Source organism: Oncorhynchus kisutch, linkage group LG15 (genome assembly GCF_002021735.2).
Source record: "Oncorhynchus kisutch isolate 150728-3 linkage group LG15, Okis_V2, whole genome shotgun sequence".
Classification (NCBI taxonomy): Eukaryota; Metazoa; Chordata; class Actinopteri; order Salmoniformes; family Salmonidae; genus Oncorhynchus; species Oncorhynchus kisutch.
The window spans coordinates 81453352-81465498 of NC_034188.2; the positions used below are offsets into that span (position 1 = coordinate 81453352).

The 12147-nt window shown below is 54.5% G+C and overlaps 1 protein-coding gene across 1 annotated transcript in view; it reads left to right on the forward strand.

The window, feature by feature from the left end:
• Positions 1-8294: 8294 nt before the first annotated feature.
• LOC116353652 (cGMP-dependent 3',5'-cyclic phosphodiesterase-like) overlaps positions 8295-12147 on the forward strand; it is a 236771-nt gene continuing 232918 nt past the window's right edge. Inside the window, exon 1 of the mRNA XM_031791176.1 lies at positions 8295-8831. The gene's annotated coding sequence lies outside the window, so the exon portion shown is untranslated. The remainder of the gene's footprint in view (positions 8832-12147) is intronic.

Genomic DNA, 12147 nt, shown 5'->3' on the forward strand with positions numbered 1-12147 from the left:
TGTCAGCCCGCCTCCTCCATATGTCAGCCAGCCACCCTCCTCCATATTCCAGCCACCCTCCTCCATATGTCAGCCAGCCACCCTCCTCCATATGTCAGCCAGCCTCCCTCCTCCATATGTCAGCCAGCCACCCTCCTCCATATGTCAGCCAGCCACCCTCCTCCATGTGTCAGCTTCCCTGCTCCATATGTCAGCCAGCCACCCTCTTCCATATGTCAGCCAGCCACCCTCCTCCATGTGTCAGCCAGCCACCCTCCTCCAAATGTCAGCCAGCCACCCTCCTCCATATGTCAGCCTCCCTCCTCCATATGTCAGCCAGCCACCCTCCTCCATATTCCAGCCACCCTCCTCCATATGTCAGCCAGCCACCCTCCTCCATATGTCAGCCAGCCACCCTCCTCCATATGTCAGCCAGCCACCCTCCTCCATATGTCAGCCTCCCTCCTCCATATGTCAGCCTCCCTCTTCCATATGTCAGCCAGCAACCCTCCTCCATGTGTCAGCCAGCCAGCCTCCTCCATATGTCAGCCAGCCTCCCTCTTCCATATGTCAGCCAGCCACCCTCCTCCATATGTCAGCCTCCCTCCTCCATATGTCAGCCTCCCTCCTCCATATGTCAGCCTCCCTCCTCCATATGTCAGCCAGCCACCCTCTTCCATATGTCAGCCAGCCACCCTCCTCCATATGTCAGCCAGCCACCCTCTTCCATATGTCAGCCAGCCACCCTCTTCCATATGTCAGCCAGCCACCCTCCTCCATGTGTCAGCCAGCCACCCTCCTCCATATGTTTGCCTCCCTCCTCCATCTGTCAGCCAGTCACCCTCGCCCATGTGTCAGCCAGCTACCCTTCTCCATATGTCAGCCAGCCTCCCTCCTCCATATGTCAGCCAGCCACCCTCCTCCATATGTCAGCCACCCTCTTCAATATGTCAGCCAGCTACCCTCCTCCATGTGTCAGCCAGCCAGCCTCCTCCATGTGTCAGCCAGCCTCCCTCCTCCATATGTCAGCCAGCCACCCTCCTCCATATGTCAGCCTCCCTCCTCTATATGTCAGCAAGCCTCCTCCATATGTCAGCCAGCCTCCTCAATATGTCAGCCCGCCTCCTCCATATGTCAGCCAGCCACCCTCCTCCATATTCCAGCCACCCTCCTCCATATGTCAGCCAGCCACCCTCCTCCATATGTCAGCCAGCCTCCCTCCTCCATATGTCAGCCAGCCACCCTCCTCCATATGTCAGCCAGCCACCCTCCTCCATGTGTCAGCTTCCCTGCTCCATATGTCAGCCAGCCACCCTCTTCCATATGTCAGCCAGCCACCCTCCTCCATGTGTCAGCCAGCCACCCTCCTCCATATGTCAGCCAGCCACCCTCCTCCATATGTCAGCTTCCCTGCTCCATATGTCAGCCTCCCTCCTCTATATGTCAGCCAGCCTCCTCCATATGTCAGCCAGCCTCCCTCCTCCATATGTCAGCCAGCCACCCTCCCTCATATGTCAGCCAGTCTCCCTCCTCCATATGTCAGCCAGCCACCCTCCTCCATATGTCAGCCAGCCACCCTCCTCCATATGTCAGCTTCCCTGCTCCATATGTCAGCCTCCCTCCACCATATGTAAGCCAGCCACCCTCCTCCATATGTCAGCCACATTCCTCCATGTGTCAGCCAGCCACCCTCCTCCATATGTCAGCCAGCCACCCTCCTCCATATGTCAGCTTCCCTGCTCCATATGTCAGCCTCCCTCCTCTATATGTCAGCCAGCCTCCTCCATATGTCAGCCAGCCTCCCTCCTCCATATGTCAGCCAGCCACCCTCCCTCATATGTCAGCCAGTCTCCCTCCTCCATATGTCAGCCAGCCACCCTCCTCCATATGTCAGCCAGCCACCCTCCTCCATATGTCAGCTTCCCTGCTCCATATGTCAGCCTCCCTCCACCATATGTAAGCCAGCCACCCTCCTCCATATGTCAGCCACATTCCTCCATGTGTCAGCCAGCCACCCTCCTCCATATGTCAGCCAGCCTCTTCCATATGTCAGCCAGCCTCCCTCCTCGTGTGTCAGCCAACCTCCTCCAAATGTCAGTCAGTCTCCTCCATATGTCAGCCACCCTTCTCCGTATGTGAGCCTCCCTCCTGCATATGTCAGCCGGCCACCCTTCTCCATATGTCAGCCAGCCACCCTTCTCCATATGTCAGCCAGCCACCCTCCTCCATATGTCAGCCTCCCTCCTCCATATGTCAGCCACCCTCCACCATATGACAGCCAGCCACCCTCCTCCATATGTCAGCCTCCCTCCTCCATATGTCAGCCACCCTCCACCATATGACAGCCAGCCACCCTCCTCCATATGTCAGCCTCCCTCCTGCATATGTCAGCCGGCCACCCTTCTCCATGTGTCAGCCAGCCACCCTCCTCCATATGTCAGCCAGCCTCTTCCATATGTCAGCCAGCCTCCCTCCTCGTGTGTCAGCCAACCTCCTCCAAATGTCAGTCAGTCTCCTCCATATGTCAGCCACCCTTCTCCGTATGTGAGCCTCCCTCCTGCATATGTCAGCCGGCCACCCTTCTCCATATGTCAGCCAGCCACCCTTCTCCATATGTCAGCCAGCCACCCTCCTCCATATGTCAGCCTCCCTCCTCCATATGTCAGCCACCCTCCACCATATGACAGCCAGCCACCCTCCTCCATATGTCAGCCTCCCTCCTGCATATGTCAGCCGGCCACCCTTCTCCATATGTCAGCCAGCCACCCTTTTCCATATGTCAGCCTCCCTCCTGCATATGTCAGCCAGCCACCCTCCTCCATGTGTCAGCCAGCCACCCTCCTCCATGTGTCAGCCAGCCACCCTCCTCCATATGTCAGCCAGCCAGCCTCCTCCATATGTCAGCCAGCCTCCTCCATATGTCAGCCAGCCACCCTCCTCCATATGTCAGCCAGCCACCCTCCTCCATATGTCAGCCTCCCTCCTCCATATGTCAGCCTCCCTCCTCCTTATGTCAGCCAGCCACCCTACTCCATGTGACAGCCAGCCACCCTCCTCCATGTGTCAGCCAGCCACCCTCCTCCATATGTCAGCCAGCCACCCTCCTCCATATGCCAGCCACCCTCCTCCATATGTCAGCCAGCCACCCTCCTCCATATGTCAGCCAGCCACCCTCCTCCATATGTCAGCCAGCCTCCTCCATATGTCAGCCAGCCACCCTCCTCCATATGTCAGCCAGCCACCCTCCTCCATATGTCAGCCTCCCTCCTCCATATGTCAGCCTCCCTCCTCCATATGTCAGCCAGCCACCCTCCTCCATGTGTCAGCCAGCCACCCTCCACCATATGTCAGCCAGCCACCCTCCTCCATATGTCAGCCAGCCACCCCTCCTCCATAAGTCAGCCTCCCTCCTCCATATGTCAGCCTCCCTCCTCATATGTCAGCCAACCTCCTCCATATGTCAGCCAACCTCCTCCATATGTCAGCCGGCCTCCTCCATATGTCAGCCAGCCACCCTCCTCCATGTGTCAGCTTCCCTCCTCCATATGTCAGCCTCCCTCCTCCATATGTCAGCCTCCCTCCTCCATATGTCAGCCTCCCTCCTCCATATGTCAGCCACCCTTCTCCGTATGTGAGCCTCCCTCCTGCATATGTCAGCCGGCCACCCTTCTCCATATGTCAGCCAGCCACCCTTCTCCATATGTCAGCCAGCCACCCTCCTCCATATGTCAGCCTCCCTCCTCCATATGTCAGCCACCCTCCACCATATGACAGCCAGCCACCCTCCTCCATATGTCAGCCTCCCTCCTGCATATGTCAGCCGGCCACCCTTCTCCATATGTCAGCCAGCCACCCTTTTCCATATGTCAGCCTCCCTCCTCCATATGTCAGCCTCCCTCCTCCTTATGTCAGCCAGCCACCCTCCTCCATGTGTCAGCCAGCCACCCTCCTCCATGTGTCAGCCAGCCACCCTCCTCCATATGTCAGCCAGCCAGCCTCCTCCATATGTCAGCCAGCCTCCTCCATATGTCAGCCAGCCACCCTCCTCCATATGTCAGCCAGCCACCCTCCTCCATATGTCAGCCTCCCTCCTCCATATGTCAGCCTCCCTCCTCCTTATGTCAGCCAGCCACCCTACTCCATGTGACAGCCAGCCACCCTCCTCCATGTGTCAGCCAGCCACCCTCCTCCATATGTCAGCCAGCCACCCTCCTCCATATGCCAGCCACCCTCCTCCATATGTCAGCCAGCCACCCTCCTCCATATGTCAGCCAGCCTCCTCCATATGTCAGCCAGCCACCCTCCTCCATATGTCAGCCAGCCACCCTCCTCCATATGTCAGCCTCCCTCCTCCATATGTCAGCCTCCCTCCTCCATATGTCAGCCAGCCACCCTCCTCCATGTGTCAGCCAGCCACCCTCCTCCATGTGTCAGCCAGCCACCCTCCTCCATATGTCAGCCAGCCACCCTCCTCCATATGTCAGCCAGCCACCCTCCTCCATAAGTCAGCCTCCCTCCTCCATATGTCAGCCTCCCTCCTCATATGTCAGCCAACCTCCTCCATATGTCAGCCAACCTCCTCCATATGTCAGCCGGCCTCCTCCATATGTCAGCCAGCCACCCTCCTCCATGTGTCAGCTTCCCTCCTCCATATGTCAGCCTCCCTCCTCCATATGTCAGCCTCCCTCCTCCATATGTCAGCCTCCCTCCTCCATATGTCAGCCAGCCACCCTCTTCCATATGTCAGCCAGCCACCCTCCTCCATATGTCAGCCAGCCACCCTCTTCCATATGTCAGCCAGCCACCCTCCTCCATGTGTCAGCCAGCCACCCTCCTCCATATGTTTGCCTCCCTCCTCCATCTGTCAGCCAGTCACCCTCGCCCATGTGTCAGCCAGCTACCCTCCTCCATGTGTCAGCCAGCTACCCTTCTCCATATGTCAGCCAGCCTCCCTCCTCCATATGTCAGCCAGCCACCCTCCTCCATATGTCAGCCACCCTCTTCAATATGTCAGCCAGCCACCCTCCTCCATGTGTCAGCCAGCCAGCCTCCTCCATGTGTCAGCCAGCCTCCCTCCTCCATATGTCAGCCAGCCACCCTCCTCCATATGTCAGCCTCCCTCCTCTATATGTCAGCAAGCCTCCTCCATATGTCAGCCAGCCTCCTCAATATGTCAGCCCGCCTCCTCCATATGTCAGCCAGCCACCCTCCTCCATATTCCAGCCACCCTCCTCCATATGTCAGCCAGCCACCCTCCTCCATATGTCAGCCAGCCTCCCTCCTCCATATGTCAGCCAGCCACCCTCCTCCATATGTCAGCCAGCCACCCTCCTCCATGTGTCAGCTTCCCTGCTCCATATGTCAGCCAGCCACCCTCTTCCATATGTCAGCCAGCCACCCTCCTCCATGTGTCAGCCAGCCACCCTCCTCCATATGTCAGCCAGCCACCCTCCTCCATATGTCAGCTTCCCTGCTCCATATGTCAGCCTCCCTCCTCTATATGTCAGCCAGCCTCCTCCATATGTCAGCCAGCCTCCCTCCTCCATATGTCAGCCAGCCACCCTCCCTCATATGTCAGCCAGTCTCCCTCCTCCATATGTCAGCCAGCCACCCTCCTCCATATGTCAGCCAGCCACCCTCCTCCATATGTCAGCTTCCCTGCTCCATATGTCAGCCTCCCTCCACCATATGTAAGCCAGCCACCCTCCTCCATATGTCAGCCACATTCCTCCATGTGTCAGCCAGCCACCCTCCTCCATATGTCAGCCAGCCACCCTCCTCCATATGTCAGCTTCCCTGCTCCATATGTCAGCCTCCCTCCTCTATATGTCAGCCAGCCTCCTCCATATGTCAGCCAGCCTCCCTCCTCCATATGTCAGCCAGCCACCCTCCCTCATATGTCAGCCAGTCTCCCTCCTCCATATGTCAGCCAGCCACCCTCCTCCATATGTCAGCCAGCCACCCTCCTCCATATGTCAGCTTCCCTGCTCCATATGTCAGCCTCCCTCCACCATATGTAAGCCAGCCACCCTCCTCCATATGTCAGCCACATTCCTCCATGTGTCAGCCAGCCACCCTCCTCCATATGTCAGCCAGCCTCTTCCATATGTCAGCCAGCCTCCCTCCTCGTGTGTCAGCCAACCTCCTCCAAATGTCAGTCAGTCTCCTCCATATGTCAGCCACCCTTCTCCGTATGTGAGCCTCCCTCCTGCATATGTCAGCCGGCCACCCTTCTCCATATGTCAGCCAGCCACCCTTCTCCATATGTCAGCCAGCCACCCTCCTCCATATGTCAGCCTCCCTCCTCCATATGTCAGCCACCCTCCACCATATGACAGCCAGCCACCCTCCTCCATATGTCAGCCTCCCTCCTGCATATGTCAGCCGGCCACCCTTCTCCATATGTCAGCCAGCCACCCTTTTCCATATGTCAGCCTCCCTCCTCCATATGTCAGCCTCCCTCCTCCTTATGTCAGCCAGCCACCCTCCTCCATGTGTCAGCCAGCCACCCTCCTCCATGTGTCAGCCAGCCACCCTCCTCCATATGTCAGCCAGCCAGCCTCCTCCATATGTCAGCCAGCCTCCTCCATATGTCAGCCAGCCACCCTCCTCCATATGTCAGCCAGCCACCCTCCTCCATATGTCAGCCTCCCTCCTCCATATGTCAGCCTCCCTCCTCCTTATGTCAGCCAGCCACCCTACTCCATGTGACAGCCAGCCACCCTCCTCCATGTGGCAGCCAGCCACCCTCCTCCATATGTCAGCCAGCCACCCTCCTCCATATGCCAGCCACCCTCCTCCATATGTCAGCCAGCCACCCTCCTCCATATGTCAGCCAGCCTCCTCCATATGTCAGCCAGCCACCCTCCTCCATATGTCAGCCAGCCACCCTCCTCCATATGTCAGCCTCCCTCCTCCATATGTCAGCCTCCCTCCTCCATATGTCAGCCAGCCACCCTCCTCCATGTGTCAGCCAGCCACCCTCCTCCATGTGTCAGCCAGCCACCCTCCTCCATATGTCAGCCAGCCACCCTCCTCCATATGTCAGCCAGCCACCCTCCTCCATAAGTCAGCCTCCCTCCTCCATATGTCAGCCTCCCTCCTCATATGTCAGCCAACCTCCTCCATATGTCAGCCAACCTCCTCCATATGTCAGCCGGCCTCCTCCATATGTCAGCCAGCCACCCTCCTCCATGTGTCAGCTTCCCTGCTCCATATGTCAGCCAGCCACCCTCCTCCATATGTCAGCCTCCCTCCTCCATATGTCGGCCAGCCACCCTCCTCCATATGTCAGCCTCCCTCCTCCATATGTCGGCCAGCCACCCTCCTCCATGTGTCAGCCAGCCACCCTCCTTCATATGTCAGCCAGCCACCCTCCTCCATGTGTCAGCCAGCCTCCCTCCTCCATATGTCAGCCAGCCACCCTCCTCCATATGTCAGCCTCCCTCCTCCATATGTCAGCCAGCCTCCCTCCTCGTGTGTCAGCCAACCTCCCTCATATGTCAGCCAGCCTCCCCCTCCATATGTCAGCCATCCTCCTCCAAATGTCAGTCAGCCTCCTCCATATGTCAGCCACCCTTCTCCGTATGTGAGCCTCCCTCCTGCATATGTCAGCCGGCCACCCTTCTCCATATGTCAGCCAGCCACCCTTCTCCATATGTCAGCCAGCCATCTCCATATGTCAGCCAGCCTCCTCCATATGTCAGCCAGCCACCCTCCTCCATATGTCAGCCAGCCACCCTCCTCCATGTGTTTGCCAGACTCCGTCCTCCATATGTCAGCCACCCTCCTCCATATGTCAGCCAGCCAGCCACCCTCCTCCCTATGTCAGCCACCCTCCTCCATATGTCAGCCAGCCCACCCTCCTCCATATGTCAGCCAGCCACCCTCCTCCATGTGTCGGCCAGCCTCCGTCCTCCATATGTTAGCCACCCTCCTCCATATGTCAGCCAGCCAGCCACCCTCCTCCCTATGTCAGCCACCCTCCTCCATATGTCAGCCACCCTCCTCCATATGTCAGCCACCCTCCTCCATATGTCAGCCAGCCACCCTCCTCCATATGTCAGCCAGCTTCCCTCCTCCATATGTCAGCCAGCCTCCTCCAGATGAATGCGCTACTCAGAGGCATGGCAGTCACGTTGTTGAGGAGATATTGGCAGTCACGTTGTTGAGGAGAATTAGTCCTAACTGTAGAGATGCTGAGTTGGGATGGATTATCATAGTCTATTTCCTACAGATTTGAATTGTGATTAATTGTATACTGGAAGAAAACACAGTATAAACTACCTTATCCATCCTTTATTCACCTCACTGTGACCACCTGATGGATCTCAGGGCCTTTGGAAAGGGCTACCGGGAAGTTTACAGACTGACTGGCACAATAAATCACTCTGACTGTCTGAAATCAGAAGGATAATCGAGAGACCAGTGGTAAAACTACCGGAGCTGATTGGCGGCAGGCAACACACGCTCTCCCTGTAATGTTGCCGCCGCGAGCGCTCTGTTCCAGTTATCTGCCCTTGCTCTAGACCACACAGCTGCTGTACTTACCGAAGCATCACCAATCCCCAAGTGCTGACTGCGCAGGGGAGGAGAGGCCAGAGAGAGAGAGAGATAAGAGCATCCATCCATCCTCTCGTCCCTTTATCAACGGTAACACCCCATTCCCTCGGTCCTCCTGACACTCCCTTCTCACATCGCTTAAGGCTCTGCAAGGCTCGAGGAAGGCAGCTAGCGTTTTCGGTGTGTGTAGCAGCTACCAGGAGGCGCAAGGCAGAATGCGCGATGGGGCAAGCGTGTGGACACGCGCTCCTCTGCCGTAGCCAGCAGCACCAGTCCGCTGCTTCCGATATGTAAGTGCTACAGACCAGCGTGTGTTTTATTTTGTGTGAGAACGTGAAAGAGATGCAAGGAGAGAGCTATTCATAAAGCTATTTGTTCAACACAATTTGTGATGCTGTGCCTGTGCTCTGGGTTAATTGACAGGCTCTGTTCTAGGCAATGTGTAAGTGTTTTCTCAGGTGTCCAGGGTTGTTCACTCACCCATCTCATCAAGAGTTTACCGGAATTTATCTCTAGAGAGTCTACTGCAAAGCAAATTGATGCTACAGGAATGTGTGTGTGTCCAACCTGGTCTCAAAGGATTTTGTACTATTCTGTATGTAAACCTGAAAAAACGATGTATTATGATATATTATGTTTTGTATGGTATGTATTAATTTGTGGATGTCCATCAACCATTTCGTATGATATGTTACAAATTACAATTCGTATTATATGATAAAAATGTGCAAAACATACAATATGTTACAAATTCTAGCTAGGTGGCTAATGTTAGCTAGGCTAGGAGTTAGTGTTAGGGTTAAGTTTAGGTGTTAGGTTAAGGGTACGTGGGACGGTAGCGTCCCACCTGGTCAACATCCAGTGAAATTGCAGGGCGCGAAATTCAAACTACAGAATTGTAAATATTTAACGTTCTTGAAAATACACATGCAATATGTCAAATTAAAGCTTGACTTGTTGTTAATCCTGCCACGGTGTCAGATTTCAAAAAGGCTTTATGGCGAAAGCATACCATGTGATTATCTGTGGACAGCACCCATGAAACAAACACAGACAATCATATTTCATCCTGCCAAGCGCGGCACAAAACTCAGAAATAACGATAGAATTCATGCCTTACCCTTGAAGATCTTCTTCTGTTGGCACTCCAATATGTTTCTTAAACATCACAAACTGTCCTTTTGTTCGATTAATTCTGTCGTTATATATCCAAAATGTCAATTTATTTGGCGCGTTTGATCCAGAAAAACACCGGTTCCAACTCGAGCAACATGACTACAAAATACCTAATAAGTTACCTATAATCTTTGTCCAAACATTTCAAACAACTTTCCTAATACAACTGTAGGTATTTTTGAACGTAAATAATCGATAAATTTGAGACTGGATAAACTGTGTTCAATACCGGAGGAAAACAAAGTGTAGCGAGCTTTCAGGTCACGTGCCTCTAACAAACAGTACACTTCACTCTTCCCTCGTTCTGAACAGGGCTGCATCTTCATTACACAAAGGAAAAACCTCAACCTATTTCTGAAGACTGTTGACATCCAGTGGAAGCAATAGGAACTGCAAGCATGTTTCTATTAAAACGTGCTTGCCATAGAAACCTAATGGAAAACAGATTGACCTAAAAAAAAAATCTGGATGGATTGTGCTCAGGGTTTCGCCTGCCAAATACGTTCTGTTATACTCACAGACATCATTCAAACAGTTTTAGAAACTTCAGTGTGTTTTCTATCATATACGACCAATTATATGCATATCCTAGCTTCTAGGCCTGAGTAGCAGGCAATTTACTTTGGGCACCTCGGTTTCCAAACTTCCAAATACTGCCCCCTCCCCGAATAAGTTTTAAGTAACCATATGTCTTATGGAACTATACCAAACGTAACATATCATACTAATTTGTGTGTCTAGTCTGAGACCCGGCTGGTGTGTCAGAGAGAGAGACAGAGAAAGAGAGAGTTTGTTTGTTTAAATGGGATATATGCCTAATAATGCAGTGATTTAATGTGTGTGTGGAATATGGTAGAGTTGGTAACTTCACTAAAAGCAACAACCCCGGTGCAGAAAGAACAGCTCACATGATCTCCTTGCTTCTGATGTTTTTTGCCTGTGTGGGTGTGTGTGCAAGCCTGTTATAAATTCACTTTGATGAGGATATTTCTTTCTTCAAGGGAGTTTATTTATCTGGGCAGCATCAATAATGTTTCAGCAGCAGAGAACAGAATTTGAGAGAAGAGGTAATAATAGGAGAGGGGAGGAGAGAGTGGCTGTGATGGGAGGAGAGGAGAGAGTGGCTGTGATGGGAGGAGAGGAGAGAGTGGCTGTGATGGGAGGAGAGGAGAGGAGAGGAGAGAGTGGCTGTGATGGGAGGAGAGGAGAGAGTGGCTGTGATGGGAGGAGAGGAGAGAGTGGCTGTGATGGGAGGAGAGGAGAGAGTGGCTGTGATGGGAGGAGAGGAGAGAGTGGTTGTGAGGAGAGGAGAGGAGAGAGTGGCTGTGATGGAGAGGAGAGGGGAGGAGAGTGGCTGTGATGAGAGGAGAGAGTGGATGAGAGGAGAGTAGAGGAGAGAGTGGTTGTGAGTAGAGGAGAGGGGAGGAGAGAGTGGTTGAGAGGAGAGGAGAGGAGAGGAGAGGAGAGGAGAGGAGAGGAGAGGAGAGGAGAGGAGAGGAGAGGAGAGGAGAGGAGAGGAGAGTGGGTTGTGATGAGAGGGGAGGAGAGAGTGTTTGTGATGAGAGGAGAGGGGAGGAGAGAGTGGTTGAGAGGAAGGAGAGGAGAGAGTGGCTGTGATGAGAGGAGAGGAGAGGAGAGAGTGGCTGTGATGAGAGGAGAGGTAATAATAGGAGAGGAGAGGAGAGGAGAGGAGAGGAGAGAGTGGCTGTGATGAGAGGAGAGAGTGGCTGTGATGAGAGGAGAGGAGAGAATAGCTGTGATGGGAGGAGATGAGAGAGTGGTTGTGAGGGGAGAAGAGGAGAGAGTGGCTGTGATGGGAGGAGAGGAGAGGAGAGGAAAGGGGAGGAGAGAGTGGTTGTGAGGAGAGAAGAGTAGAGAGTGGTTGTGATGGGAGGAGAGGGGAGTAGAGGAAAGGGGAGGAGAGAGTGGTTGTGAGGAGAGGAGAGGGGAGGAGAGAGTAGCTGTGAGGAGAGGAGAGAGTGGATGAGAGGAGAGGAGAGAGTGGTTGTGAGGAGAGGAGAGGGGAGGAGAGAGTGGTTGTGATGGGAGGAGAGGAGAGGGGGAGAGAGTGGCTGTGAGGAGAGGAGGAGAGTTGGATGAGAGGAGAGTAGAGGAGAGAGTGGTTGTGAGGAGAGGAGAGGGGAGGAGAGAGTGGTTGTTGATGGGAGGAGAGGAGAGGGGAGGAGAGTGGCTGAGGAGGAGGAGAGAGTGGATGAGAGGAGAGTAGAGGAGAGAGTGGTTGTGAGGAGAGGAGAGGGGAGGAGAGAGTGGTTGAGAGGAGAGGAGAGGAGAGAGTGGTTGTGATGAGAGGGGAGGAGAGAGTGTTTGTGATGAGAGGAGAGGGGAGGAGAGAGTGGTTGAGAGGAAAGGAGAGGAGAGAGTGGCTGTGATGAGAGGAGATGGTAATAATAGGAGAGGAGAGAGTGGCTT